We start from the raw sequence: 16,890 nt of genomic DNA, 5'->3' as shown, positions 1-16,890 counted from the left end.
TTTCCCCCTCAGCCACCAGGGCTTGAAATAAATCACTGGAATAAGAAACTTAACGTATTATGACTGATGCAGTATTGGGCGGGCTTTCAAATTGATCTAGTTGTCCCTTTTGGCCTTAAAATCTATGACTCCATCCCCTATTAGACACAAAAATCTGAAAAACTCCGATTATGAAGGAAATTGTTTTAGTTAAACTTTGATAGAACAAATGGCTTTTTTCACTTAAGTCATCATTAGGTTTAAAATAAAGCAAGAAACAGCCATTAATGTAAATATAGCGCTTACTCCTATTGCAATATGTCCATAGCAAGTCTGGGCTTTCCCTTCCCCTTTCTTGTACGGTGTGGGATTTAAGGAATTTATTTTCTCCCCTTTTAACAATAGTGTATTTAATGGTATAATCATGGAGCCATTCTTCTGCTCTGAAAGGATTTAATAGAAGCCCTGTGTCCTAAATTACTAGAGCTTCAGGATCTTTATCATCTTTTGATTGCTTCAGCTAATAATTGGCCCTAACATATTATTATTATTATTATTATGCATTAAACCCTCTAAATGATGTTTCAGCTGTATTGTTGTGTGACTGTAAATGCATTCCCTCTGGTTTAAACTGTATCTGCCTTGAACCAGTTATCTCATTTTTCCACATCTTTAGGGAGCACTGCTCATTACATGCACCAGGTTTAGAACTTGCACATTAATTTTCTGTGGACACATGAATAATCAGGGACCAGGGAAGAAAACAAACAAAAAAAAGATTACTTCTGTGCTTTATTATACTATTATATTGATAAATATGATTTCTGCAATAGGCATTCTGCTTAATTTATTAATAAAATATGCCATCTATATGCAGAGATAGAGTGTGTGTCTCACCAATCCATGCAGACATTTTTAAGCTATTTTTTATCTGCGACAGAATTTGAAACACATCTAAAATATTTTTAAAACACTAAGTTTTCTTTTCCAGAAAATACCCCTTTACATTTTTCAAAATTAATTTAGTTGCAATGTTAGCCAGTTGTTGCCTGGTATTGTGGCCAACACTAAGACATATACTCATCAGATGGGACATGGCAGCATCAAAAGAGAACCCACTTCCAGAATTATGCCCTTCCCAAAGAATGCCACTTTTGACAGTTTGTCCTATTAAGGCACATATACTTCCATATCTTGATGGCACATTAATAACGCATCTTCTGACACACCACGACAATGCTATCTGACAATGTCATTGCATTGCACCGCCTCAATAAATCATCATGCGCTGATGCAAGAAGACTGAGTTAAAATGTGACGTTTTCATGTGATGCCATGTCACAGCGTGATGATGTTTTGTGCATTCCAAACGTGATTTTGTGACCTGGGCAAGTCCCATTTGTGGGACTCAGAACTGCAATGAAGAACCAGGGCCAGTTAGCCCCTCAAGGCCACAGGGAAATGCAGGGGTTCCTAAGATACCAAGAATGTGGCCTACAAGTATGGACCTTCACAGCACTTCTCAGACTCAGGCCCCACCTGCAAGTCCTTGGCCTCAGGCTTCAAGCCAACCACAAACATATAATGGCAGACTAAAGCTATCTGTAAATGTCCTCTATTTTCAACATTATTGCCTAATAAACTATACTAGTTTATTAATACCTGTCAGCTAATGGAACACAAAAACATAACTTCTTGCTTCAAACAAAAGCTTAAATCTCTTTAATAACTTTTTAAACTTTATGCTAAGATATTAACTCAGAAAGTACTTTCAGAATGAGTAGAGCGAAGTTTAACTGGTGCACAATTGGAATCTGTTCTAATCCTACAGATGTACATACAACGTTTTGAAATCCATCTTGACTAGAGTATTTTTCATGAGCTTTGTTCATAATAGAGAGTTTTGTATTAATTTATATACAGTATTTGGGAAAGTGAAACCCAGGCTATCATATTATCAGAGTTTTCTGATGTCTCTATGAATCATGAGACTTGAAAGACATGATGGTGTTACAGCCAGCAGAAGACAAGAGATCGTATTATACTGTAATACATGGGTGTGGGTATGTTATTCTTTATAATATGTAGTAAGATGTGTGTTCAGGGTTCAAAACTGTTTCAAACAAAATCCATTCAGCAGGGCCAGTAGATGGAGAAAAATCTCTGACCTACAAATATATCTACTTAGGTGAGTGATAGTAGCAGTGGGCAGTATGTGTAGCAGTGGGTGAGAAGTTGGCCCATACGTTGATTGTGAGTAAAGAAGGGAAAAGCAGATTTTGCTAATATTTTGATAATCCTGTTTCTCCATTTGATAATGATCTGTAGTTTATTTTTAAATATAACATAGGAGAGGGAAGCTGGCCATTTGGTTAAGGCCCTGGTCTAGATCGTACAAAATCTATGTAAATTTCTCCCGATCACAGAGTTTCTTTTGTGACCTTGGACAAATCATTTAACAGCTCTGGCCCCAATTCAGCCAAGCACTTAAGTGCATGCTGAAATCCAACTTTATTTAGCATAGCACTGACTTCAGACAACAGCCGTGGGACTTAAACATGTACTTATAGTTAAACGTATGTTTAAGTGCTTTGCTGAATTGGTGTCTCGGTTTCCATATGTATAAAATATGGATACTGCAACTTTCCTACCTCAAAGACTGCTGAGAGGCTAAATTTGTGTAAAAACTCATGCGTAAAACTCATGCTGTTTTTTCACATATCCAATGTGACATACAATATGTCGGACTGTGATCTTTTACGTACAACTTGCCATATTAGAGCAAATCACTAGTTCATCTAACCTAGTATCCTGACTTTGAAGTTGTCTACACCTAAAACTTCCAAGGAAGCAAACCAATTATTTGATTGCAGCTCATTGGGGATAAGGAACTATGTCTTGTACAGCAGCACCAATCACACCGTTAACATTGTGAGTGATGATGAGACATCTAGCTAATTATGTAGTTCTACATCATAGGGTGAAAAAGCAAATTCTTTCTTAAAATATACAGAAGAAATACCCAAAAGATAAAGAAATATGGTTAATGAGTTTGCGTTCTGGTAAGAAGAGACTGTTGAGGAGGGAAAGAAGAAAAGCAGAGGAAAGAAAAATATGTAATGAAAAATACTGTGTGTAGATAGATAGATATATCTATACACATACACTCACATCAGTTAGATTACCTATATGTTTTAGACCACTCACTAGCTAGATTTCCCCCTCCACCACGAATTAAAGAGAGTTGTCAACACTGTTTCCATTAAAAAAAAAAAAAGTCAAGAACACACACAAAATTCCATTATCACCAGTCATCCTCTTCAAAGGTAACACTTCACAGCAGGAGACTACTGACAAAAAAGATAGGAGTTTAAGTGAGGTGTTTGCAGTTTCCTGGATAATGATTTGGTTTATTACTCCATGACTCTGAAATCTGTCTGGAAAATTTTGCAAAAGGCTGTTACATCTGCTAAGACAATGGCCCACCTGTGTATTATGCCAATTAAATGAACTCCAGATCCTTATTCATGAAAAATAAACAGCCCCAATTCATGTCATTCAGTTTTTTGAGTAATAGCAAAACCTTCAGTTAGTGGCAAAAATAATCAAAATCTATCTTTAAATAAATGTATTGCCTGCCTACTAGCATTAAAGAGACTCACATACTATGCATACTCTTGTACCTATTTATGAAGCATTAGCTATGTTAATATAGTCAACTGATTAGCTATTAATAAAGACCGGCTGAAGCAACAAAATGGGGTATACGTTTTTAACGCCTCCAAGTTTCAGTGTATTGCAGTCCTAGTTTTTGTTTTGAGCATATCTCCTCTTGTTAATGGAATGCATGTGTTTAATTCCTTTCCACCATACTTGGCATCTTTAAATGGTGTAATTTTCACATTTTTTCTACAATGATTTTAAAATCCACTGCAATTATTTAAGTTATTTTTGATCATGCAAATGTTATTATATTTATTAAATAACACTATCCAAATGGTAAAGTACATTAAGTTTAATTGGAAAATTGAATGTAATTGGTTCTGATTAAAGTACTACTAAATGAATCAAAAACTGATGATAAAGCATACGTGAAAAATAATTATAAATAATTTGGCATCTAGTTTGGTTGAAAAGTCTACTGGGCTCAATGTTGGGTCCAATTTTGTTTAATATTCCATCAGTGATCTCAAAGTAGTAGTAAAAGAACTACATTAATTAAATCTGCAGATAATACAAATCAAGGGGACACCCATAAAGATATAGAGGAAAAAAATAAATGGGCCTAGATTGATCAGTGAAACGGATGAGATTTAACAAAATGATACTAAGCCTAGAAAAAAGCAAGCTCATATATTTGAGGGAAAATATTCTCATGCATACATAAGAAGAGGGAGAAGCTTGGAAGTCCCTTTGATATAAGTTGTTATACGGGCGAGTCTCATCTTACGCTGGGCTTACGTTCTGCTGTCAGCGTGTAAAGCGAAAATCGCGTAGAGTCAAAATTACATTGAGTGGAATGGCGGGAGGAATTGCCCGCACTACAGGTACAGTATTTAAATTGTTATTTTTCTCTTTTTTTTTGTTTTTGCCGACCACGCAAAGCTGAATTTGTGCATGTTAAATGCGTGTAAGATGAGACTCACCTGTACAAGTGCAAAGTAGTAGTATTATTAACAGTGTCCAGAAAGATTTAAGGGAGATAAGAGATAAAGTAGCTATGAGTTTACAATTGACTCCAACAGTAAAAACAAAACAAAACCAAAAAAAAAGTACCAGAGTTTTAAAATTGCACTTTGAACACTTTGTGCAGTCGTGGGAACCCCAATTCCAAAAAGACGGCATCAATTTGGAGAAAATCCAGAAAAGATTATTAAAAGGGTTGGATGGACTCATCTGTGCAAAAAAACTAAGAGGGGGAAACAGAAGAAAGGTCTGACAATAGTCTATAAAGGTTTTAAGAGTATGTCAACATATAGGAGGATGCAATGGAATAAAATGGAGGAACAAAAAATTAGTCTGGATGTCAGGAGAAAAATCTTGATATAATGCTATTAGGTTATTTTAAAATTATTATTGTATTTCTTTAAATTCATAAAGGGTGCCTATCCTATGTTCTAGGTGCTAACCCATTGGTTAACAAACAAATTTATTACCAAAGGACTGCCCAGGATTATCTCACCCCAACCCTGAGAGAAGAACTCCACAGTGTGTCTGAAAGGTTAAAAAAAAACGCAGGCTCTATGTGTGTTGCTTTGGGTGGAGGGCACCCTTATTCTATAGAGGTGTGGGGGAAGGGGTTGTAATTAAAAGAAACCTCAGTTGATTTTTTTCTCCCCTGAGAACACCTCCCACAGGTTTTTTTAGAGGAGGGAGCATAACAAATCTAGAGAACAAAGATAGATCCTTGGTTAGCAAGCTAGCCTAGGATTTGGAAGACCTGGATTCAATTCCCTGCTTTGCTGCGGACTTTCTGTGTTACTTTGGGCATGACTCGCTGTCTCTCTGTGCCTCAATTCCCCATTAGTAAAATGACCTTCCCTACCTGACATAGATGTTGGGACATTAAACACCTTTTCTGCAGGTGGAATGTACTGTACTGGGATGGGAAGGGTGGGCAGAGATACAGCCTGAAGCCTCTTTATCAGCAAGAGTCAATCAAGCCAATCGTTTCTGCATATTGGCAGTCTCTCGCAATTGAGTGTTTGTTTTGTACTATGTGTTACAGTCTTTAGGCCTGAGTGAAGTATGTTAGGAAAGGAATTCATTCTCACCTCTGATTTTTCTCAAGTTGTTACTTAAATCAGACCTTAAACAGAAGCACAAGTTAAGATGTCTATTTTATTTTACATAAATATGTTCACATCTCTTATGGTGTAACTTCTGTTTTATAAGACTTTACTGTCCCATGCTTCAGAAATAGCATCCAACTCCTCCACAGTGCCTCACACAAAGCTGCATATTTGATCCTAATTTGATTGCCATTCATATCCTCCCACAGGAGACACATTATTCAGAGACAAAGATTTTAGCATTGCTATGCTGCTGATGTCCAGATTTATTTCTCTGTTCAACACTGAATGATTTGGTATAAATGTAGAGTGTGCTCTTGAGATGTGCGAACTTGAAAACAACCACGAAACATGGCGATATCAGACTACGTATGGTTAACAAATGTATTATTTTGTCTCATGTCTTCTCCAAGTAACCAGCCACATGTAGTATTTTCATATTTAGGTTTTCACCTTTGTTATATTTAGTACCTGTGCCAGGCTATCGAAGGGCGCAGTGTGCAGCTCTGGCGATACCTTTTCCACTTGGTTTAAAGTATCAAACAAAACAATTAGGACAATATAAACTTTTTTTCTTCCTTCGATATGGAAAAGGGCTGTGTGTAGACATTGTTGAAACTCAAATTCATTAGGCGTGCACACATTATTCCATACTTTGTTTTTAAATATCATAATTAGACTTTAAATGGGAACTAACATAATATGGGAATGTTTGTTCCCAAAGCCCTACTTTTTGCATAAAGAACAGATAATTTTAGCAATTAAAGTGAAATTCGAGCCTTGATCAGATACCTGCAGTACTAATTAGTAAATTATTTCTTATCAGGCATCTGGTATTGAGCATAGCGAGACACATACAGGATGTGTAAAACAAGCCCAAGGTGTTTTTCAGACATTGCCATTTCTAATACATCAATAGGAGACACTTAGTAAGATAATTCCTGCTATCTATCATTCAGCACATCTCTTGAAATTTAGCAATCTGCTGGCTCAGCACAGTGTTTGTTTACAGTCCCCGCTTCTACAACGTAGCTAATGTTCTCAGATCTGAATCACTTTGAAAAAGGAGAAATCATTGCAAGAAAAGTGGTAAATGTGAAAGGGAGAGAAATGAAACAAGGACTTTGTCTTCACTATTTTCCTTCATGCTGTACATGGCATGGTCTCTAAAGCATTCTATCATGAATTATCCCTAATCAATCAATATGTTTCCCAACAATTCAAGAAAAAATATACCTAATGTTTGGCTCCACGTTGGTTGCATTAGTAGTGACTGCACAGGACTGATTTTCAATTATATTTATACGTCTCTGCAGCACAGTAGCCAGCAGCCAGTAACATTATTAGTAAACAGTTTTAAAATATTCCAAAGTAAAGCTCTGTCTTTTGATTATACATATGGCCAGATTCTGATGCCCTTAATCCTCTTAAATAGCCTTCCTTACTTCTTGAAATCAACGGGGCAAATCAAGAGGTAAGGTGATGCTCAAGGTGGATGAGAATAGTAGAATCCAGCCCTGGGGATTTAAAGGATTCAAACTTTGTTCCTTTAATGAATGATTTTTAATTCTGCTCATAGCGCTCAGTAGCCATAGTGATCAATTTATAATGTACCCACAATATACAGGCTACAGAGTGGTAAAAACAACTTGAGATGCTGTGAGCAGAGATGGGCATGACTGGAAATCATTATCTCCTACATGCTACCACCAAAAAATGTCTGAATGGTTACCTGAACTCATCCAACACATGGAAAGTTCCAAGATGGTATCCTTGAAGCCTGATGAAATCACCAAAACATACCTACCTAGGGCTGGGACATGTACTTCATTGGCATTCATCACTGTTGCCTTGACTTACGGTAGCAAGAAAACCCTACCCTTGAGCCCAGAAGCACAGGCAGTAGAAGAACAACAACAGTATAATCTAAAATGAGCCAATCATCCAGAAAAGATTGAACGTGGAACCTACTAGCTGACAAACTTTGTTATTTTCCCTTTTTCATTATGTCTTGACATTTCAGAGGCTGCAGTTGGTTACAGAATAGTAACTTATGGCAGCTGGCTAGGACAATGAGAGTATGAAGATACATACCACACTCAGAACGATGTGTGAAAGCTTAAATGAGAAGGCTCATGAGATAGTTTGTTGTCAAGACAGAGTGTTGATTGTATTTTCAGATGCATTAACCAAGATAATAGCTTGCAGTGCAGAAAAAGGTAATCCAAGCATAACATGCCAAGGCAAAACAAGCAGCATTAGGGTTCTATCCTAGGCTAGCATAAGCCTTTTGCATACCAGCAGAGGGACAAAGGCAGAAAATGAAAGTCATTTACACTGTACCTCTCCCCCCCACGTGTGGCTTTTAGATACAGTAAAGTAGTGACACAGCACTTGTGAAGAATGGTAGTATGCTGAATACCAATACTGAAGACTAGCTGATAAACTGCATGACATATGTACCTTGGAAGCTTCTTTTGCTACCAGAAAGCTTGCTTACATAGGGGAAAACCACTTGATAAACTGCTACAATATAGCAAGCAATCTTAGGCCTGGGCTACACTAGCGGGGAGGGTCAAACTAACATACGCAACATCAGCTACACTATTCGCGTAGCTAAAGTTGAAGTATCTTAGTTTGACTTATCTGGCCATCCTCACGGCAGCGACGAGACCGCTGCGGCTCCCCCATCAATACCACTTACTCCTGCTGAGGTGGAGCACGAGCGTCAATTCGGGGATTGATTTATCGTGTCTAAACGAGGCACAATAAATTGATCCCCGATATATTGAACACTACCTGTCGATCCAGCAGGTAGTATAGATGTAACCCTTAGTCTAAAATGTCAGAGCCAGCTTGTCTCATGCTGCTTGGTTCTCAGAGGCTGTAGGAGGCAATGACTGCTTTTACATCTTCCATGGATGATAAAACTTGAATGTAGTCTCAACAAGTTAGCAGTATTTCTTTCAATAATGACATTCCAGCTTTTCATAGGTAATACCTAACCCATTTTCTCCCACATTATTAGAATACAGAATAGATAATTGAAAAGAACACAAAATCTGTAGAATATCCCCCCCAAAAAAAGCTTCACCGTAAGCATATGAAATAGTTCAGTCTTTGATAGTCGCCTACCCGTGGAGTGGAAAGAGTTATCAATCTTCATATTTGAATATCTGGACTGTTAAAACTATTGTCCTTTTCTAAATATGCTTTCAGGGGCAGGTTCTGACCTGTTCAGATATGTCTTTACACAGATATAGCTATATTAATTAATATGCATAATTGGCTTGGAAAGGTTATCTTTTAAATTGGTAAATGTTGATAGACATCAATTTCACCATACACACAAACCAACGAAAAAATATTTCACCATACATATAAACCAATGAAAAAATATTTCCAATCAATCATCATTCAAATATATAGATAGGCAAAGTAAGAGAAATGCTGCTTGAGATCTTATTGAAATTTGATTTAAAGATATTTACTGTATATATTTTGACATGTTATGTTGACAATTGGTGCTTTAATGGTTATAAAACTAACTTTTTGAATCTCAAAATCTACTGTAAACTGTCTGGTTCTCCCCCTCCCCTCGCAAATTGTCTGACCCTCCAATAATTTCCTGCGACTATGAAACTTTAAATAGATAAAAACAGAAAAATAAACCAATATATGTTAAAATTATTTTTAAAAAAATCTAATTTGCCAAGCCTATGCATAACACACCACTTTTGCCACTGTACATTTCTCTCTTCCTACAACCTGAATATGAACTACTACCATCTATTATCAGCAATGTCACACACTACCCAAGTGCAGCCAAATCCCTAACACTATAGGGTGACCAGATAGCAAATGTGAAAAATCGGGACGGGGGAGGGAGGTAATAGAAGCCTATATAAGAAAAAGACCCCAAAATTGGGACTGTAAAATTGGTACATCTGGTCACCCTGGGTTAATTCTGGTGCTATATAAAACTAAAACCTATGGTAATTAAGCTACATCAATGTACATCAGCTGAGAATCAATCCCTATTACTTTTGAAACTAATATGGATCAATTTAAGATTATATCAGAGATATTAACACATTGACAATCTGGTATATAATGCTTACTGCATTCTAAATAACCATTTTTCAAAAATAGTTATTTTTAAAATGTTGACATTGAAGCTCTCTCATTCACTAGATATGTTGTACACATTTTAAAAATAATGCAAATGACTGTTGTACAAAAAAGAAAACCAAACCACCCAGTTTCCTAGTAATAAATAATGACACTTAGCACTCGTCACCCAAAGATTCCAAAGCATTTTCCTAAAGATATTTTCCCTACTCTGCAGATGGAGAAACTGAGACAGAGCTGCAAAGTGACCTTGCTACAGTCATATAGCATATCAGTGGCAGCATCAGAACAGAAGGTTGATCTCTTTAATCTGAGAACAGAGCTCTAACCACTAGACCATGCTGCCCCCAAGGGACAAGTTGCTGAAAATCCGCAATATAAGAAAAGGACAAAAGAACCTTGACAGTGATATCATAGCTGTGTACACAAGGTAAGGTGCCACTGACACTGAATCATCGAAAACAACAGGATTTGGATATCATCAGCATATTGTGCCCTTTAGGATTAACAAAATATACTGAAGCAATTTATCCATAACATGTACCTCAGACAGTAAGCAGGGGCAAGGAGATAGCTCAGTGGTTTGAGTATTGTCCTACTAAACCCAGGGTTGTGAGTTCAATCCTTCAGAAGGCCATTTAGGGATCTGGGGCAAAAATCTGTCAGGGGATTGGTCCTACTTTGAGCAGGGGGTTGGACTAGATAGCCCCCTGAGGTCCCTTCCAACCCTGCTATTCTATGAATATGTACAATTACTTATGTATTTTTCCAAAAGCTATTAATTTATTTAAGTAGTAAGCTTGTGTAGATTTTAAAAATTGTTTTGCATACATAGTGCATTGGGAACACCACATTTTTAAGGCATGGCATCATTTCTATATGTACATGCTAATTTAGACTTGTGTTCCATATTGAAACAAAAGGTATCCTCTGGAATAAGAACGCAACTGCAATTGCAATCTCCCTCATGAAGATTTTTTTCCTCTGACCATTTATCTTCTTTATTTATGTTTTCATACAATAAGTGCTGCTGTGCATACCATTCTTTCCAGCTGGTGCCTTATGGGTGATTTTCATCATCAGACTCCACATATCAAGAACTTTAATGTTTGCATTTCTTGAAAGGAAACATTATGCCATTACCCTTTATTCTTGACATCTGTCCACAATTGAAGGGCAAATTCAAAAGTCTTCATAGTTTAGCAGCAGTAAATTGGGACACAGTGATTTACTTGCGGGCTGTCAGGAAGTCATCATATTGCCATACGCTATGTCCCCGGGCCCCCATGGCCAATGTACCATTTCAATGAGGATTATCATATAGGTGTCTCAGAAGGGCCATGTAATATGCCTCTTCTGAGCAAGTTCCATGGCACGGCTATTTATCAGCATGGATTACTCAGCAGGCAGAGGTCCACAATGGGGCTAGGTAGAGGTCTGAGGGTAGAAATTGGAGAGAAGCATGTTGTCTAATTGTACAGACCTGAACATTTCCCAAGTAGTAAATTGTACAAGGCTTATTTTACACAACCAAGTGAACAAGCAAGTGGTATCAGCACAGCTGGCTCTGATGAGGCAGATAATTCCAGCTTTCAAGGCTCTCATGAGCATTGCAAGATTAATATTTTGACTAAAATAAACTCAAGCATGTCTGTGGCAGTTGACAGCACAAACATGCTTCCCCTTAGAATCAGACAATCGTAAGGACTGTGGTAATGGGGAGGGTAGATATATGGCATTTGTGAAAGGCATGTGAGTTTTACTGAAGAAGAAATTTCCCATGCAATTCAGAGAAAGCCTGGAAAAAAGAGATGAGGGCTGAGATAAAAGCCTTGTAGTCCTTTCCCTAGAAAACAAATATAACACTTTCCTGTGGAACACAAGTGTCCTTATACTGAAAACCCTCCTGGTTATATCTGATGCCTTAAGCCTATCAAAAATGCCCTAATTAGTCTAGTGTCATTTTCCTCAGATGAAACTAGATGAACATTGCATGATGCTGTGCTAGATTCCCAAGAAACATCAGGAGGTATCTGTGTATCATGTAAGACCTAGGAATGAAGACAGAAAATCATATGCTGCAGATCTTTTCATAGGTATTGGAACTAGGGGTGCTGCTTCATTCATGGGCTTGAAGGGTTTCCATCATATACAGGGTTTACAGTTTGGTTCAATGGCTTGGACCTTTTTCTAAGAGAGTTTGCCCTATGAGGCCCTGCTAACAAATATTCCAACTGTATTCTATTCTGGCTAGCACATGCCAAGTTCTTAAATATACTTATTTGCCAGCGTGCTGTGTCCAACTTCTCAGCTTCCCTCCCAGCTTCCCCCTACTCAGCTTCTTGTTTTTCCTTCTCCCCTCTTTTGCTAGCTTCCATTTTTTCTCTCCCCCTTCTTTCTGCTTGACAACCCCAAAATCTTTCAATCCCTGGCAAATTCTACCATTCTCTTTTTCTAATAAATAAAAGTAGGATTTTTTTGGTAATAAAATTGGGTGAGAGTTAATGATGGGTAAACCTTAGAAGATCCACAGCTTTCTGCTCCCCTTTGCTATCTTTGACGCTATCTCATTCTGGTAGCTGGTTGCATTTACAGCATAGTCAAGGAGCCTGCCATTAACCTCCGGTGCAAGTTCCTCCATGACTGGAAGCAGACTTAACAGAATATGAGTGATGCCTATTCTCTTACGGTCTCATGGTCTCATGGTATATGGGAATATTGCCTAGTAAATCTTTCCACTGAATCCTGCAGAATGCGTCTTCCAATTTACAAAGATTCTAGTACTCCGAGGATTCATGATAGTACATAACTCTGAAACACCAGATCACATGTTATCTAGAGAGAAAGCAAACATTTTTCTGCTTCTGGTTTACAAAAAGTTGAAATTGTACCGGGGTTTTACTCAGTTGCAGTCCCTACACTAAACCCTGAATCTACTCTCTGCCAATGGAAATCTTTCAAGTCTTAACTGATGATGTGTTGTTTCCTTGAAGAGAACCCCCCCCCCCCGCCATCTTCACAAACATCAGTTAGTGGAAATTATACTCTCATCAGACCTTCTATTCTGCTAGGAGCCAAAGAGAAACTTCAAAAGCTTGGAGTGGCATCTTTAACAACGTAATGTCAGCCTTATATTTGAGGTAGTGTAACCACCACATAAATTTAAAAACAAACAACCTTGCACTTTTTAACTCTCCTTCTGTATCTTGATGACTCAGTTGATCTCTTACATGCAGAGACACCATGGCAATCCCTAAAGTATGTTCTGATTATGGTCATCCTTGAAAAAAATATTTCAGTTGCACTTAAGGAAAAAGTTAAAATTGCTAGGTTCCTTTTCTTGCATTCTCACTAACACCAATACACAAAGCAATCTAATTAACCAATACAGAAACCTAACAAAACTAGAATTGTAATATTATAGCTACCAAAATATATGTACAAGTTGTGACACTAGCTTCCAAAACCCGTACACACCTATGAAACTATCAGCTCATAAACAGACCCAAGAAGAATCTACTGAATTGTTATCAAGCAGAGAAAGAAACTGAAATTTGGTGCTAATGCACCATATAAACACCCTCTTGCCCTGAAACCCAAGAGTTTGCAAGATACCAGATTAAGGAAGGAGTTGAAAGAATTGATCTCAGTGCGTGGAATGCATATTATAATAGGTACCTTTAGAGAAATTAAGATAAACTTGTCTAAATGAAACACTGATGAACAGAGGTACATGTGTATACATCCCTCTCTCTCCAGCCTTACAGCAGCACTGAGTCTTCCTAGCAAACATTAAACCACATTTTTAAGATTTTCATTTCAGTAGCCCCAGGGTTTCTACACTACACTACACTATATGGTAACTGAACTACTTCTAATGACCCAAATGAGAATAAACACAGTTAGCTGAATTAGTATTTTCCCATTTATTTAAAAGCAAGTCTACTTTCTAACTGTCCCCTGTGGAACTTTAACACAAACTGTAAATTTCAAGCCCTGCAGAAATTACAAAAAATTAATTTAGATCAGCAAGACTTATTAAAATAAAAGACTGAAAAAACCTACTCATTTTATTTTGTCATAGACTTGGTTCTTGTAGTTATTGTAATCATTTCTGATATGGGTTCCTACAATAGGCATCTGTTGTCAATGCGCTGCTAAAGTTCAGGTTGTGTCTCCATTTTAAACCTCATTTTACCCAGGTTTAAAATGTTAGCTAAACACACCCACTCTCCCAAAAACTTGGTGTACAAGTCTCAAAGAGCAAACAGGGAGCATTAGGCCTCTGCTTCATTCTTCCTTACTAGCTAGCCCCAAAGCAGAGAGGGAAGAAGCAAGAAAAAATAAAATGGGAGACGAAAGAAGAGAAGACTAAAGAATCCCAGGAACTAAGCAGCAAACCTCAGGCACTTAGCTTCTGCTCTGAGGTCCAAGATGATTTCTCGAGGAAAGAATACACAACCAGCCCTCTTATCTAATCCGCTTCTGATTAGACATGGGGATTCTTGAACTGTCCACTGGAGTCTCACCTAGGGGACTTGGGGACAATTCCTTGTACTAACAACGGACATGTGAAAAAGTCTCATCACTTTTTTCCTCTTTACAGGCTGGGAAAGAGAAAGCTACAGCTAAAAGCTCCACAACGTGCAGTGTTCTCTGAGGATGGTTTTTTTTTTATTTAGCTCCTTCCCTAAAGCTCGTCAAAGCTGCCTGGGATAAAGGTTCTACCAGATCTTCATTTCCAGTGTTGCCCCCAGTCCTGTGCTTCAGACCTTGGTTCTCAGTGAACCTTGAATCTAGCTGTTGGACAATACGGGAAGCAGATATTGGAACTGAGAACAGACTTCCTCTATTGCAAACTCTTTCCTTTTGTCCATTTCATGGCAAGGAGAGCAAATTACAGCCATTCCTGACAGAAATTTCTCTCTCAGATTAACAGATTGTTAAAAGGTAAAAAATACTCCACATCTGAGGATCTGCAGTGGAATATGGAATGTGATGGACTCCTGGTCTTCCATTAAGGAGATGGAATGAACTGAGGAGTCAGGGAGGTCTAATCTTCAAATCATGCCAAGCCAAGCTCCGTTTGAGACACCACTCAGAGTAGATTATTCAAATCTACATACTGTGATTGCCACTCTTCTTTCTTGCACTTTGATCACCAGTGAAATAGTTAATGCTGTTGACCTTCAAATAATTATTGTTAGAATTCAAAAGTTGATACCTCACTAAGATGAACAGGGACAGTTCATACCTCTGACAGAGCTACAGTTTCAGGCTTTATAAGGGTATGTCTACACTATGAAATTAGGTCCATTTTATAGAAATCAATTTTTAGAAATTGGTTTCATACAGTCGATTGCGTATGTTCACACTAAGCACATTAAGTCAGCGGAGTGCGTCCTCATACCATAGCTAGCATCGACTTATGTCTTTATTAATTAAAAAAAATGAGATAGCGGACAAGGTAGCCCGGGTGGGGTGTGGGAGGAGGGAAGGACAAAGCCACATTGCTTATTGTAGCCACACTAAAAATCAAACTGTTTGAATGACAGACTTCTGTTGCTTAGGCAATCCTCTGCAGTGGAGTGGCTGGGTGCCCGGAGCCTTCCCCCGTCCCCCATGTTCTTGGGCGTCTGGGTGAGGATGGAACATGGGGAGGAGGGTAGGCGGTTATTATACAGTGGATGCAGTAGGGGTCCGTGCTCGTGTTGGCTTTCCTGCATCTCCAACAGACACTTCATCATGCCTGTTTGCTCCCCCATTAGCCTCAGCATCATGTCCTGCCTCCATTCTTTGTGCTCACTTAATTCTTTCCTGGCCTCTGCTACTGAATGCCTCTATGCATTAATCTGTGCCCTCCATGAGCTCGGAAAACATGTCATCGCAAGTGCATTTTTTTAACCTTCTAATCTGTGATGACCTCAGAGACGGAGATGATGAGGGAGCATAGAAACATTCTACGCTCTACAATTCTAGGAGGACTGCATGGTCACCTGTGCTGCTGAGTTCGCCATGGTGACCAAACGGGAAATTAAAATACCGTCAATTTGCATCCACACTACCCCAAATTCAACCCAGTAAAATCAATTTTAGCACTACTCCCCTTGCTGGAGAGGAGTACAGAAGTTGATTTTAAGAGCCCTTTAGGTCGACGGAATGGGATTAGTTGTGCTGAAGCATTCATTTTTAAATCGACCTAACACGGCTAAATTCAACCTAACCTCATAGTGTAGACAAGGCCTAAAGAACTATATAGATTAACTTCAAAATGTGAATCTAGTGTAATCTTCCCAACTGTAAGGGCTAGACATTTTCAGATGAAAGCTTAGATTCTGGAACACAAGAGGGAAGCCTTTAAGAGATTAGTGGCTTGCCAAGGAGCTGCAAGCTGGCTAAATTTAGCCACTAAGGACAGGTTTCTATGTTTAAGACTGTACCATCTACTGTGCTCCACAGTAATTTGGAGGGTTTTAAAAAGAAATTGAAAAGAAATAACTCTCCTTTGCATGTCTTTAATTATAATAAAAAATCTGTAATTCACACCTCACGCCATTTGTTCAATGTCACAACCCTTCTTTCACCCTCTCCCAGTGTCCCTGATAGAGCACACTTCCCCTGCTACCAGTTTTAATCCCAGTATGTAAGATAGAAACCAGCAGATGTGAGATGGGGTACATTATGGTGTGCAGGATGGAGTGTTGCAAAGGGAACTGCTGTGGACCTATGAGGAGGTCTCAGTAGTACAGAAAGCCAGCAGCAGTGAGCGGCAAAATGTAATCACGTGGGGTTGGATTGCAGTGCTTTGATTGGGGCTGGTGGACTAGTGGTGACCGAGGGAGGAGGGAAGGGCTTCATTTTGTAAAGGTTAAGAGGTGGGAGAGAGCACAAACTGTAAGGGAGAGACAGAGGACAAGAGAGAGAAGGACATAGCTGAAAATGAGCGTACTCATCTACAGGAACAGCATAGCATGAGCTATGGTAGTAC

General features: G+C 38.4%; 1 protein-coding gene across 15 annotated transcripts in view; it reads right to left on the bottom strand.

Moving 5' to 3' along the window:
- Positions 1 to 16,890, bottom strand: part of CCSER1 (coiled-coil serine rich protein 1) — a 1,061,579-nt gene that overhangs the window by 333,731 nt on the left and 710,958 nt on the right. The gene's annotated exons all lie outside the window — the stretch shown is intronic.

This window comes from Mauremys reevesii, linkage group 5 (genome assembly GCF_016161935.1).
Source record: "Mauremys reevesii isolate NIE-2019 linkage group 5, ASM1616193v1, whole genome shotgun sequence".
NCBI classification, from domain to species: domain Eukaryota; kingdom Metazoa; phylum Chordata; order Testudines; family Geoemydidae; genus Mauremys; species Mauremys reevesii.
Note: the sequence above shows the minus strand (reverse complement) of the source record. Positions and strands in the feature narration are given on the sequence as shown.